Genomic DNA, 16,078 nt, shown 5'->3' on the forward strand with positions numbered 1-16,078 from the left:
AAAGAGTAAGACATTAGTCAGAAGAGCTGTAGTTCAAATCTAGACCACCAGCATTACAAGTTAGTTGTGGGAACTTAAAAAAGTTAATTAACTAAATAATCTATCTAAGTTTTAGGTTCTTCATCTGTGATTCAGTCAGGGTCCAGTTAGGAAACTGAAATCACTCAGGTTATTTTAATGGAGAGAATTTCATATAAAGAACTGTTAATTATGTATAGAAGAACTGAAAGAGTGAAAGGAGGATTCTAAGGTATCATGGAGGGCACAACCGCAAGAAAGAGCCACCACCCATAGGGCTGGGGAATTAAGGAAAGAAGCTGGAACTTTCAACCCTTAGAAGCTTGGAGAGGTAGCTCTGTGGTGTGGGAATCCAGGCCTACAAGAAGGCCCAGTGTATTGCTGGTGTCTCTGAGAAGAATTTCATAAACCTGATTCTGAGTTGGAAAAACTGCTAGCTAGATTCAGCTGCTGCTCCAGAAAGGCAACCTCACTGCTAGAGTGAAGAAGCATTGGAGCAAGAATCAGACAGGAACGAGCAAGTCCTTCTCCCTGCTCCAGCTCTACAGTCTCCCCCAGTCCTTGCACTGGCAGAATCTAATATGGTACCCTCCGACCAGGCAGAAAAGTGGTTTTCAGAATCCCAGGCTCACTTTCCCAAAGCTGATAGCAGAAGGGTGAATTTGAAACTGAAAGACAACAGCTTGATAATTGGCACAATGTTTAAGGACAATGAAACATTCTTCACCAGGATTTGGGGAATGTAATTGACATAAGTCTAAAACCGTTACCTGAAAAGAAGCAATCATGAACATAATGTCCTCTCTTCTGATAAAATAAATAAATAAATAAATAAATAAATAAATATTGGTCTCATAAGGTTGCTGGAGACAATAGTAAGAGTGTCTAGGTGTTGCTCCTCACTGAGGAAGTAGAGATGAAACAAAATCAACTTCCTGAGCACTAGTATTTTCTTCCTAGTTATTCCCTGCAAATCAGATTTCTCTTCTCTTCCATCACTTGCTTTCTTAGAATGTCTTTATTATCAGCTTTTATCTATCCTTCAAAACCCAATACATATTATTTTCCCTCTGGGAGCATTTTTCTGAATGTTCTAGCCCAAAATGATTCTTCTGTCCTCTTAGCTCTTCGTATATTTACTATGCTTTTCTTTCTTTTTCCCAAATAATGGTGAAATGTAATATGCCTAGGGTTCATAGATGAGCCTGGATCTCTCAGAATTAGAGAAACTTTTCAGATCCCTAATTCAGTTATGTGAAGGAATAAGTAAGAAAAAAATGATGGCTGAGCAGAAGGGCCAGCCATACAGTCTGCATCACAGTGGGATTAGGAAATAAAGCTGAAGTAGCACACTCTCACGGGTACCCAGCCCCCTGTCCACCTCCAAGCTCAGGGATAGGACAGCAATAAACTATCTTCCATTTCTAACTGTTCTTGAGGAACCTAAGAATATCCTGCTTATCTAAATTTGTATTAGTTCTAAAATTGAGCCTGTTTATGTCTGAATGAGGCTATGCTTGGTTATCGTTATGGGCTGCCAGGGATTGGCTAAATTTGACATTGCTTAGATTAAACAATGCTCTGTATCCTCATGGGTCTCTACCTAGTTCTTTGATGAGTGAGTGTGCAGAAGAATTATATTCATTCTTTCCTGTGAAGATGTGCCTTCCCTACAGACTGAGAAGGGCACTTTTCCAATCTTTTACCAGCTCTGTCCCAGGATTGCTCTTAGAGTTTTCTCTGGATCCAAATCTGAGACATTATCTCATTGTATAGAATTTCCACAATTAACAATGGGCCATCATCAGTGAAGACCATGGTGGAACCCAGAAACTATATGGGTGAGCAAAACGTTCTACAGATGAACACTGCATTCTTCCTGGAATAAACCCTTCTCATTTAAAGATTTCCTGTGACAGGTGATAACAATCTTCTCCAATTACTTGTAAAAGTAAGTTGACAGTACAAAATTTCTTTTGAAGGCACTCTATTAAGTACATTTCAAACAATGTTTACTGTCAAGCCAGGAATTCATGCCAGACAGGTAAAATCACTTTCCTTTATAAACCTATTATTAGCATCAGATAGACAATCGGGTCTGCAGAAAGAGTTTTCATTAACATGCACACATTACCAAGGGTCAAATATTTCATCTTTTGGTCCTTTCATATATAATCCCAATGAAAAATATAGGTATTATTTATTACTCTGTATACAAAGCCCTATGCTAATTGGTTTATACATGTATTTGACACTGAGATAAAATACTTACCTTGGGTGGAATCCATGGCCTTTGATAATTTTTAGGCCATGTTCTTTATGCAAATGTGCTTACTTTATTAGTTTTGCTAGAAATGCTTACTGAATGTGATGATTTCCTCTTGGTTCCTTGCTTTCTCCTTTCTAGGCAAGCAATAAGTAGTGAAATGAGGAAAGATGGTTTCAAAACATACAAAACCTGTTCCTTGTGTAGATACAGCTTAAAGAATATAAACAGATGGATTTCTCCCACAGGACAGGTCATCATACCATCGGGGGAAAATGAGTTGGCTGCTGCTGAGTTAAGAAGCAATGAAGTCATTGCTATGCACATAATTAAAATGTGATATTTCAAGAGGAGTGAATCCAAGGAGGAGAAAAGAAAAATTACAGATAATACATACTGTGGTTGTAGCTTTGAAGTAATATGTGCCTGGGTGCAGAAGAAGCAAGCAAACAAATGTCAGCCATCAAAAATAGGCAAAATGACAATACATTTAACTCGTAACTTTATCCCCCTGCCCCCACCACACATGCTTAAGGGTAATAGTATTCATATTTGCTAAGCTCATTTGAACTATGTAAGTGTTGTTAGCAGACTGGATTTAGAATATATAGAACAGCTTGATGCACCCATTCCAATGTCTAACAGAAGTCCTGGTCAGTGTTTAACAAGACAAGTCAATTGAAAAGACCTGGGCTGTGTCGTGCCCCTGGCAATGATGCAGTGATGCTTTTGTATCTACATCTGAATTACTAATTGGATCAATTCAGGAGAGAAGCTCTTCTTGTGGCTGTTAATCAGCTTACATAGGTATGCTCCTTTCTAGGCAGATTTAGGCCTAGATAAAGATGGGAACACTACAGGATTTTGAACAATAGCCCTTGTCCCTTCCTTTTCAGGAAACTGCCTAGTAAGGAAAAAACAGCAGATACACAAGCAACTGTTATCTTGGGTAAAAGAGATTCTTTTTTCTTGGGACCATATCAGTTTTGTGTTTACAGATCTTCTAAGGCTATATCTATATGATGACAGGCTTTCTGGTGAAAGCTGAGAAATTCAGTTGCAAATATGAATGCTACAAAATGTGTGGCTATTTGGCAACAGGAAGATCAAACATCTGGATCTTTGACTCAGTTTTTCCATTTTCACCCAATATTTTCATATCGTGAAAAACACCAATTAAAAAAAGCAGCCAATCTGGTGTTTTGGCTTTCTTACCAGCCAATTTGTATCTCAGAATGGTTGGTCCAATTGATTGTGCTGCTTTAGATGGCCAAAATGAACAGATCAAGATAAAAATAGTTGGTTAGGTGGCTGTTCTGATCTGGTTCAACCAATATGGTGGAATTTTAAACTCTAACTGGTACATGCTTTACAAACGCAAGTAATTTCTAACGTCTCAGAATTCAGCAATCTATGATTGGAGGTAGATAACTGTCATGTCTTTCCATTTCTCCAGATAAAGAAATGGACATATATAAGGTGATCTGCTTTGGAAAACACAGCAAGCTGGTGTTTGTTCTCTACTAGAACTTGAGGGTTTCTTCCTCAGTGGGGATTTGAGCTAGCAAAGTGAGACCAAACTACATGAGTATGCCCAGAAACAGAGTGGCTCAGCTTACTTTTGAGGGTCTATGGAAAAGGAATACTGCAAGACTACAGAGAAAAAAAAAAAGTAAGACAAATCTTACTGAAATTTTGTTTTATTGTGTCCTACATTAAGACTTCCAAATATTCTGATTTTGGAGAATAGCCTACATTTGGGCAGGGCGGGGGCTATGAACCAATGTTAGTAAACTAAATGCATTTCATTTCAGAAACTGAAAGGGCGTATGTATTAGGATTGAAAATATTGAGGTTATGATACAATTTTTTGTACAATCGCACTTGAGTAGTAGATCTAATATTAAGTGGTAGAAGTTGTATTCAGAGAATAGATAGATTTTTGGTAATATTTGAGTAATCAGGAACTGTTTTTTTAAAAAGTGCAGTTATATATCTAAGTACATCACCTTTGCATAAGATATGCCACTTTTTCCAATAAAGATTACCTAGATCTTTGAATACAAGTATAAACATTTTTGTAGGCCTGTATCTAGAATTCCATATGATGATGATTCTATAGCTGCCTTCAAGGATGGCATTTTTTTCCTCTGGCAAGGAATCTGATGCTATGGAAAGATTAAAAAAGAAAAAAAAATACTAAGTCAAAGAATAAAATTGAAATAATATTTAAGGAAAATTATTTTCTTTCCATGTATTTTTAAATTTTGCAGCTTTCAAAATAACCCAGCATACAGTACCCCTCAGATTGACTGACTCATCCCCATGTCCACACACTTTCTTTAAAAACAGAAAAATCATTTTTGAAAATGATCAAAACATAACATTTTGCTGGAACAGATGCCTTGCCTGCGCTCTGTGCCACATTTTTGTAGTATTTAAAATGAACGTTTCAGTTTTAAACATGGAGTGACTAATCGCCAATGGGGAGGAAAGAAGGTCCTGTGGGAGTCAAAGCCAGGGTCTTCCTCTACCCCATTCGTGAGAAGCACTGGAGCTTAGAATTCGTGCACACCAAACACTTCTCTTGGGGCTGTCCTTCTCAAGATCATTTTTCAACGAGAAATGTTTTTGAGTATTTGACTATGGAGTTCAAGGAAGGGAGTAATTTTAAATATCTGAGACTGATATGCACTTTTTAATGATCTACTTGTTATTTAATTTTTGTATCTTTTATTATATCCCTTGCTTTCTTTTAAGTACCATCTGCATTTTAACTTTTCAGGATGCATTCTAAACCCCAATTTAGTACTGGATAGTACAATTTAGTATCCCAGATTTATATCTGTTTTTCCAGCATTAAGTATTAGCTGTGGTCCCTTTCTCTCTTAAAACTGGATCTTTTATAAAAGTAAAAAGTAGAACCGAAGATACTACAGGCTGGGAAAGAGAGGGGGAAAGAGGTCATAGAAAGAGATTTGTTGAAGGATACAAAATTATAGTTAGATAGGAGGAATAAGATCTAGTATGCGATGACACTGTAAGATGAATAGTTAACAATAGCATATTATATCATTTCAAAGAGCTAGAAAGAGGATATTGAATGTTCCCAAAACAAAAAAAAAATGTTTGAGATGATAATCTGATCTATACATTATGTGTATCAGAACACCACTGTGTACCCCGTAAGTATGCGCAATTATGATGTGCAATTTTTTTAAATTGGCCTGATTTGGAAGGTAAATTATGTGGAAACCCTAACTGTAACAATCCTCTGTCCAAGAAAAAATACACAGGATTTAATTTTTCTCATGTTACATTTTTTACATCAATGGATTTAATGATGAAAGGGTTAAAATCAGGTGACACTTTAAGTCACATAGCCATCTCCAAATTTCTACAAGTCTAAAAGAATGGCTGTGATGTGTACTTTTCAGCAGGGTATCACTGTGCCTTTGCACTCTAATATTCTGCCAATCATCACTATACAGATCCGTAACCCGCCCAGGAGATGACCTCTGCCCCTCACTTCCAGCTCTGTGTCCATGCCTCTGAAACCTGGACGATCATCTGGGGAAAACATTTTCCACAATGAAGATCTTATACGTCACTGCAGCATACTAGGATCATATAAACATCCTAATAATAATAAATAATAATAATAAGTATTAGTCATTGTCAGGTCATATACAGTAAGACCAAAGTGCTGAATTTATTCATAAATGTTTTGCTCATTTCTGGCATTAGCACACCTGCAGGTTTTGGTGTGCCATGGGCTCCAGAGTTTCTTTTGTCCCAGTGAAGTTACTCAAATTCTATAACTTCCGCTCTTCAGCGGGAAATGTGGTATTCATGGAAATAAATTACCAGACCAGTGTACTGCAAGTTTGAAATGTTTTTAAATGGTAAGGCAATTGGGCAGAACCTAGAGTTTGCCATTATGATGATATGCCAGTCTACCAGAATTTTGTGATAATAATTAAAGCCAATTTGCTACCAAGGTAACAATGAAATGTAGACAGAGTAGGGGTCAGAAATGGCATTTAATGATCCTCAGTGTTGCAGTTTATCGTAAAGCACTCATACCTCATCTTCCTCACATTATTGGTCTAATACTAGATCTACAGTGTTTCTCAGGGGCTTAACCACACATTACGTAATGCTGAGTTTTCCAGAGAGGAGTCATGGCTCACACCCTCAGAGCAATATGGTGAATATATAGAAGGGCTATGGCCAGGTGTGGAAACAGACAGGGATTGGGGCTATGCATTCTTACTTCTCTAGGTCATCCTGATTTATCATTTTTTTTTGGAAAGTACCATATTAGTGGATTCCTGAATTACACAAGACACTCTTTGTCTCTCCCAAATGAATGGCACCTATACCTGAAGGAATGGTTTGATTGTAGGATAGAATGGAGAAATGAAGAAATTGACAAAACATTAACCTAAGCAGAAACTGCCTAACTATCTTGTTTCCACTGAAACTCTGACATATAAAATAATCAATACATTTTTATAAAGTAGTTAAAATTTATTTTTTACTCTTCCTCATACTAGAAAAGATTTGAGAAGATCGCACATGTGTCACATGCAAGAAGAAGTCAGAAAAACTGAAAGATGTGACTCTTTGGCATCGAATACCTTAAAATGCTGTTGCGAGTCAACAATATGAAGTAATTGTCCTATGTTATGGGAGTAAATAATTCTTTGCTAAATTATGTTACATGAGAAAATGTGACACATATCTGAGACCATCTCAGGTATTCCAGAGTATATCATATATTCCAGAATTATAATAATTTCTTATATTTTATGTCATTTTTCTATAGGTCCTCTTTCTTCAGACTGAAATATAGCCTAGAAATCTTGAAGACATCTAGAGAACAATTACGTTGATGAATATGTGCATATTTAATAATGCTATAAGAAAAGATAAAGAATAAATGGGGTCTTAAGTAATTATACATTGGTCAAAGGAAGAAAGTTGAATATCTCAGGAAATTGGCACAAGACAAGGAGGTCCCAGGAAATTTCAAGACACTAAGAACGCGAGTTTGAAAATGTCATGGATTAGGAGAGTGGAAGAAAATAAGGTTGCATGCATGGGGATTCTTGGAAATCTTTAAAATGGGGCAATGCAGGAAAGACTCATCCCAGGGACCCCCAAGGCTCTGATTAAGGAAAGTGACCGGGTATCATTGAATTTAGAAAGGTTGGTCCAGTGTTAACATAGCATAAGGCAGGGAAATGGCAGAGATGGGGAAACCAGACCAAAAGTTGGTGTAATTATCCAGTTAGGAAGTGAGAAAGACCTCAAAAGCTTATTTTTTTCAGTCAGACAGATATATTTTGCTGTTGACTTGTATGGCTTGGCTTAATCAGTCACTTGCCTAATTTCAATAGACATACATTTGGGTAAAGGTAGTTTCTAAAAACCAAATCACCTCAAAAACCAAAGTTTGACCATCATTTACAACATTCTAAAGAGCCTCACATAGTATTTTAAAGCAATGGCAAAACATGAATGGCAAAAATATTTTCAGCATTGACATCATCAAAGAAGTGAACATTTTGGTCTGCCCTGCAAAAACTGTCATATTACAGTATCACAGCATTCCTCAAAGTGCATTGTAGAGCATTGATTCTTTGAGGACATTAGTAGGTATTAGGGCAGGGAAATTATTGTATGTTCAAATATATTTGAAATGTGAGAGTCAATAAGCAAGATCCTTACTGTAAGATTTCTCAGAATATTTATATCCCAGTGGGGATGTCCCCATTATCCAAGGACAATATCCCAATGGCCTTTGTGCATACATGTTGGAGCTCTAGCATGTAGCATTTCCAATTAGATTTGACCATGGCACTCTACTTTCATGTCCCATCTCCTAGTACTAGTGTGTCACTGAATGCTCAGTAAGAAATGCTTGTATATGCACATAGAAGATTACATTATAGTCTTTCGTGCCATGTAGATATATAGATAAAACATATTTTAAAGATATATGCATGTATAATTTCATTAGGATGAAATTATTTCATAACTGCAAAGAATTCAAGTTATTCATCCTTTGCTAATTGCCTTTGGCTTTAAGGCTTGTCAGAATTCTTCTGCTCATTAAATTCATAATCTCCTTCTGAGGGAGCGTTGAGGACGACTTCACTGGAGTGGTTCACCCACACACAGCCCCCAAATCAGGCTGTTCATCATCTGAGTGTTTTTCTTCAAGCACACAAAGAAACTATTTTCTTCTGGGTAGGGGCTTCCCCTGACCTCCCACCCACCCTGGTTAGGTAAAGAGTCATCCCCAAAGAGATGTGTCATTCTTGGAACAGAACATCCCTTGGCAAAGACTCACTGAGTAATCATTCAACTAGAAGCATAAATCTACCCCGAGGGTCGGAAAAACCCATAGTGAAAGAGAATAATGGGCAAAGGGAATTGCATTCCAGGCTATTAAAATAGACACGGGCACTGAAGTGAATGTGCTGAAATGAAACAAAGGGAATTCTCCAAAATTCAAACATGGAACTCTGGGTGATAAACTCTCGACCTGGTCCTGATTAACTCTTAAGTCACTCAGAAGAGATCATCATTCCCTTTTACTCGGGACAGTATGGTGGTTGATCCACACTGGGCCATTTCCAGTTGACTTCAACACGGGGCTGATGGTAAAAACAACCTTTCTTCTTTTTCCCCTGTCCTTTCTTCTCCACGCCCCTTCCATATGTGGCTATCATGTTGACCCTGCAAAAGATATTAGACAAAAAGTGAGTCAGAGCTCAGGATTCTCCGGTGAGTCAGAGCAGCCTACCTGCAGCCAGACAGGCCTGGGGCAGAGAGCAGCATTGGCACCAGCTCTGCTCTGTAGGTTGGAACGGGAGCTGAGAGAGCTGTCCGTGCTGCAGAGGCTGGCGGGGAAGTTTCTGCTGGGTGGGCTAGGCACAGGTCCAACAGGGATCAACATGTTCTCGTCACGATTCAGACAGACGCCTGACACCAGGGGGGATCCAAGCTGGAGCTGCCCAACAGGTGGGCAGAGCATTGCTCAGAAGTTCAGACTGGCCAGGGGCTTGATTTTCAAAGAGGCAGGATATGGAAGTGGTTGGAACATGGGCTTCTGGTCTCATTTCCATCCCTTGTAACTGTGATTGTGGACAAGTTACTCAACCTTCCTGAACCTTGGTTTCAGATAATGTTACCGAGGCTCTTTTAAAGGATACAAGGAAATAAAATACCCAACATTTATTCAGCACCTACTATACTGTGCAAAAAGTCGGCTAGGCATGATTACATTTAATCCTCACAACAATCCTCTGGAAGAGGCCTTATTATTATCTCCATCTCTGAGGTGAGGAAGCTGATATTCAGGTCACCATCTGGTAAGTGATAAATCCAGACCTGACTTCAAGGGCCAAAGTTTTAGCCAAATACTCTCACCAAATCCAACTCTTCTCTGGTAGTAGGATACTCCTACTGCTGGTAAGAGTAGGAATGACATTCTTAGCCCAAGTTCTTGATGGATAGTGCCAACGCTTGGAGTAGGGGAAAGGGCAAGGTGACAGCAAGGCTGTGGTCTTCTTAGTCCAAAGTCAGAGCTGAGAAACTCCTCAGTTTGTTAGAAAGGATGCCAAAATCTCACAGAAGGGACTTGAGAACAGAAAGGCATCCACAGAACTCTGGCTTCAAAGCGAGGCACCATGCAAGTGGGCAAAAAACAATGAAGAAGTGCAGGGATCAGCGCAAGGACATGACCCTGGATTAGCATCCAGCACAATCCAGAAAATCAGGAAAGAGTATGGCAGTCTGCTACATGGAAGGTGACTGTGTCCCAAAGACCACTGCAGGACTGCAAGAGGTTTAGGATAGGATGCATGGGACAAAGACAGTCAGTGTTAGCTCAAGAAATGGAGCTATGGCTGGGCATGGTGGTTCACGCCCAGCACTTTGGGAGGCCAAGGCAGGCAGATCACTTGAGGTCAGGAGTTCATGACCAGCCTAGCCAACAGGGTGAAACCCCATCTCTACTAAAAATACAAAAATTAGCTGGGTGTGGTGGCGTGTGCCTGTAATCCCAGCTACTCAGGAGGCTGAGGCAGAAGAATCGCTTGAACCTGGGACGCAGATGTTGCAGTGAACCAAGATTGTGCCACTGCACTCCAGCCTGGGTGACAGAGGAAGACTCTGTCTCAAAAAAAAAAAAAAAATGGAGCTACAAATTAAAACACAGACAGAAAGCCAAATGCCGCATGTTCTCACTTATTAATGGGAGTTAAACATTGGGTACACATGGACATAAACAGGGCAACAATAGACACTGGAGAAGGGGCGGTGGGAGGGAGGGTTGAAAAACTAACTATTGGGTACTATGCTCACTACCTTGGTGACAGAATCAATCATACCCCAAGCCTCAGTATCATGCAATATACCAATGTAACAAACCTACACATGTACCCCCTGAATCTAAAATAAAAGCTGAAATTTTTTTTTAAAGTCTTATACACAGCTGCTGGGAATGTAAATTAGTTCAGCCACTGTGGAAAGCAGTTTGGAGATTTCTCAAAGAACTTAAGACAGAGCTATCATTTGACCCAGCAATCCCATTACTAGGTATACATCCAAAGGAAAATAGATCATTCTATCAAAAAGACACATGCACTTGTACATGTATTGCCATACTATTTGCAATAGCAAAGACATGGAATCAACCTAAATGCCCATCCATGGACATTTGGATAAAGAAAATGTGGTACATACACACTATGGAATACTGCACAACCATAAAAAAGAATGAAATCATGTCCTTTGTGACAACACAGATGGAGCTGGAGGCCATAATCCTAAGTGAATTAACAGAGGAACAGGAAACCAAATACTGCATGTTCTCACTTATAAGTGAGAGCTGAACACTGAGCATATATGGACACAAACTTGGGAACAATAGACACTGGGGACTGCTAGAGGTGGAAGCGAGGCATCAGTACTACCTACTGGGTACTATGCTCACTATCTGGGTGCGATATACCCATCTAACATACCTACACATGTTCCCACTATATCTACAATAAAAGTTGATTTTTTAAAAAAAATAGTACATTGTTTCTAGCTAAGTTTTGAGATAGTTTTTACACATCAACAGATAACCTTGACCCTGATGCCCACTTCCAATTTGAGCCCTCGATTCCCTTTATTTAATAAATCCTTTAAAATCTTTAAAAAAAAAAAGAAGTAGGGCTAGAATAAATTTGCACGTAGGGATATTAGGGGACTTCTGTGGATTGCTTCCAGAAGGTTAAAGATTAAAAGTCATTCCAGGTTATTTCTTCAGTAATGCAGTATTTTCTAGTAGTAGTTTAGTGTGGAGTGGTGTGGTGTGGTGTAGTGTAGTATACTGTAGCATAGCATAGCACAGTGCAAAGTAGTGTGGTACAGAGTAGTACAGTGGTGTGCTGAGGTGTCGTGTAGTTTGTTGCTTTGTCATATATAGAGAGCAATATGGTATAATGCAGTGTGAGACACAGGGTTGTACAGTGTAGTATAGTGTAGTTTAGTTTGCTGCAGTATCATTATATTAGTAGTGTAATACAATAAAGAAGGAGCCATGGAGCTGAAGTCAGGAAACCTGAATTCTCATCCTTTCTGTGCCGTTAGTAAGCTGCATGGCCTTGGATAAATCAAGTAGTCCTTTTTTGGCTGCTTTTTTCTGTAACACGTAAAATGAGGAGGTTGGAAAAGATGATCTAGAAGGTCAATCCTGAGACATCCCACAGCTTGGTCTTACTCATGAGATCTCTAACAATTTATACTTTCTGCCAAGATTTAGAGGTTCCTTATACAGACTTTCCCCAAGTTTAGAATGCCAGATAATGTTCCTGGAAGAAAGTAGAAAAGGGAAAAGGCCATAAATAGATTTTAGTACCAATTCAACATTATGAACTAAGTTAAATGAAAGGTTAACGTATTGCAATCCAATCCTGGCCATAATTCTTTGTTAAATGAAGGGTATTCTTAGCCAAAATACAGGGAGGTCTGGGTAGCTGCACTCCAGCTGCAGAAAGCTTCCTATGTTATATTCTTTGTGCTGGCACAACTGCAGTACCTGGAGAGTAAGTAATCCATTTGGTCAAAATTGCTGGACCAGATAATCATACTAACCCAGGCCTCCATGATTACTGGTATCAAGAGTCAATGTTAAATCATTTCTTTTTTGGAAGAAGTGTGAATTGCTGCTATATTTTCAAGTCCATAATAATGTATAAGGCATAAGGGTAAATTCTGCTAAGAGACTTGTTAAAAATATAGAATATAGAATATAGAAGCTTCTTGCCCTATTCCTCTTCACTTTCTACAGTCCTCCTCAAGGCAACTACTTTTGACTCAGCAATTACTTCAGGTATTTATACATCTTCATATTTCTTAAATAATATGATACTTCTGTCTTTTGATTCATCAATTTTAGACATTATCTGTTGATTTCCTATAGTGATAGATTAGGATTTAGCTCTCTAATACCACCATTCCCTCTGTATGTTCTCTCATATACTCATAATAATACTGTATTTTGAGGTCAAGCCAATAGTCAGTGTTAGTATTATTATACATATGAAAATATTCTTCACAACTGAGCATTATGGTGTACTATGATTCTGCTTCCTTTTTTACTTTTGCTTTTCCTGAAGTTAATACACGCCTTGTCTTTTTATTGACTTAGTTTTCTTTATATGTATTGCTAATTATTTCAACATCTTCCCAAAGCTTGTCAGGTTAATTTTTCATGAGATAAATGACATCAGTAATCCTTCAACAACTTATTAGTTTAATTTTGTTTTGTTCTGAGACATCTCTAGGCTTGTTTCATAGCTGTCATCCTGGGACTTCCCTTTGTCCATCATCCTTGGAATTCCCTTGCTTTTCTCCTTGTTTGGGTTCTCTAGCTCCTGTGTGTCATGACTACCTCTTTAATGACATACTTCTTTGTTTTGAAGAAGCAATTCCTTTAGCTATTCTGCCAGATTAAAAATATAGTATTAGAGCAGAAATCATGGAGATAACAGCCCTCAACATGCCTGCCTTTTGAGTCATGATGTTCTAATATGGACTGGCTTTTTTGCAGCCCCTGGGGCACTATTGTCATTCTGGAATCTCCCTTCCTCATTGTTGCCTCTAGTTTAACTTGACTCTCTTGCTTTCTGAATTCTGTCTCTTCCTCTTTCTAGATTACTACCTCCTCTGCTAGAAAACATCTGTTAATGCCTTTTTGAAACGGAGTAGAAGGAAGGCAAAGTATTTGAGACATTGCATGTTTGAAAATGTCTTCATTTTTACCCTTACAATTGATTAATAGCTTGGCTAGGTATAGAATTATAGCAGGGAATTCTTTTTCCCTTCAAAGTTTTAAAGGCATTGTTCTGTCTTTTTTTTTTTTTTTTTTTTTTTTTTTTTGCTTCTAGTATAATCCAAAAAGTCAGATTCCATTCTGATTCTTGATCCTCTGTATAGACTTTCTTTTTTCTCTCTAGAGGATTTTTTGTTTCATTGTCTCCAGCACTCTGAAACCTTACAATGATGATCATTGGTGTGGATCTATTTTCATCTGCTATTGGACACCCTGTAAGACTTTCAATCTGGAAACTCACCTCATTTTAAAAAAAATTACTTCTTGGATGATCATCTTCAATCTATTTGTGTGCTATCTTTTTCCAGAGAGACAAGTTATTCAGATGTTGAGCCTTCTGGGTCTTGTCCTTCACTTTTTTAAACCTGGTTTCCATCTTTTTTCATTTTTCTGGAATAGTTCCTTAACTTTATTTTCTAACCCACTGTTGAGTTTTCAATCTCTGTTATCTATAAGATTTTATTTTATTTTTTATTTATTTGAGACAGAGTCTCACTCTGTCACTCAGGCTGGAGTGCAGTGGTGCAATCTTGGCTCACTGCAACCTCCACCTTCTGGATTCAAGCAATTCTCCTGCCTCAGCCTCCCGAGTAGCTGGGATTACAGGTGTGCGCCATGACAACTGGCTAATTTTTGTATTTTTAGTAAAGACGGGGTTTCACCATGTTGGCCAGGCTGGTCTCAAACTCCTGACCTCATGTGATCCACCCGCCTTGGCCTCTCTAAGTGCTGGGATTACAGGCATGAGTCACCGCACCCAGCCTGCTATCTGTAAGATTTTAATTTCTAAGGGCTTATGTGTTTTCTGTATATTCATATACATAGCCATGTGCTGCATAACAACATTTCAGTCAACAGGGGTCCATAAGATTATAATGGAGCTGAAAAATTGCTATCTCCTTGTGATGTTGTAGCTATCATAAAGTCATAACACAATGCATCACTCATGTGTTTGGGGTGGTGCTGGTGCACACAAACCTACTACACTGCTAGTCATAAAAAGTATAGCATTTATAAAAATGTGCAGTACATAATACTTGATAATGATAACAAATGACTGCATTACTGTTTTATGCAGTTACTGTACTGTACTTCTCTTGCTTTCCTTCATCTACCCAATTCCAGGCCCTTTCCTCTGGTTTCTTAATGTATACTCTATTGGTGACCCAAAGCAATGGCTTCAGGTCTCACCTTTATACCTGGACTCTCAGATTTACCTTTTCTTTTGATTTCTGGGATTTAATTTTCACCTCTTTACTTCCTTTCATTTATCATATCCAAAACTACATTTCTTTCCCTCAAGTAGCCAAGATTCTGTAATTGCCCACTCATATTAATCACTCTACCGACACTTAGGTTACCTGGGTGAGAAATATTCGCATCCATTTTCATTCATTCTGCCCCATTTCTAAAGCAACCAATCATGACATCTTGCCATTTTAACTTCATAATGTCCCTCTTCTTTGTCTCTTTATTTTAATAACTTCTGACCCGTTGATCATTGTTGCTTTTAAGATAGTCCCTGGCACTACTAGGAGGTCAACCGTTTTGTTCTTTTCAGTAGCCAGATGCCAGCAAGTTACTGTCTCTTCAAATTAAGCTAGGTCATCCTGCTCCCCTATCCTTTCACAGTTTCTGAAGTTGGCTTCTATACTCAGTTCTAATTCTGACATCACACTAGACAGTGCTGGGCATCCTTCATCCTGATACTCTATAAGTGACCTTTGTTTTGTCTTTGTGTTTTGCCAATGTCTCCTGTAATGTATTGCCAAGCAAAATGTAGTTCTGTAAATGCAGTCTGTGCCCTCCTTGCTGCCTTGATGCATGCCAGATCTCGCTCTCCTGAATATGTCAGGAGCTTGAAAGCGGCATCAAGAGACTTCCAGAATTTCCATGCAGCTTACCCATATATGGAAATCCAGGAGATTCGTTTCTTATCATCTTTCCATTGAATCATAGAGCAGGAGAAATATTGATGACATAAAAAGCCTAACAGAGAAATATAGTCCTATCTTAAAAGAGTTCCAGAGGTATGTGGAGATCCTTCTCTGTAAGAAATTGCCAACAAAGGGAGCTCCACAAGTCAAATAATAATCCTCAAGCCAAAAGGGTGTTGTTATGTTTAGCCTCTTTTTCCAGTACCCGAAGCAGAAAATGGCCTCTCAGTAGGGTCAGATGGGTCTCTCCCCCAGTGAAATAACCTCAACTATGAAACTCTACAGCACATCAGGTGGGAAGGGAGTCACAGAACTTCCTAAGATTTATTACCTACAAACTTGGTACCCATGATGAGCTCCACTCATCCTCCCCAGATGGAGAAACTGTATAACACTCGTACAGAGATTATCCCCATTAGACTATGAGTTTCATTTCCTAGTATACATACAGCAAAATCC

Source organism: Pan paniscus, chromosome 6, assembly GCF_029289425.2.
Source record: "Pan paniscus chromosome 6, NHGRI_mPanPan1-v2.0_pri, whole genome shotgun sequence".
NCBI lineage: Eukaryota > Metazoa > Chordata > Mammalia > Primates > Hominidae > Pan > Pan paniscus.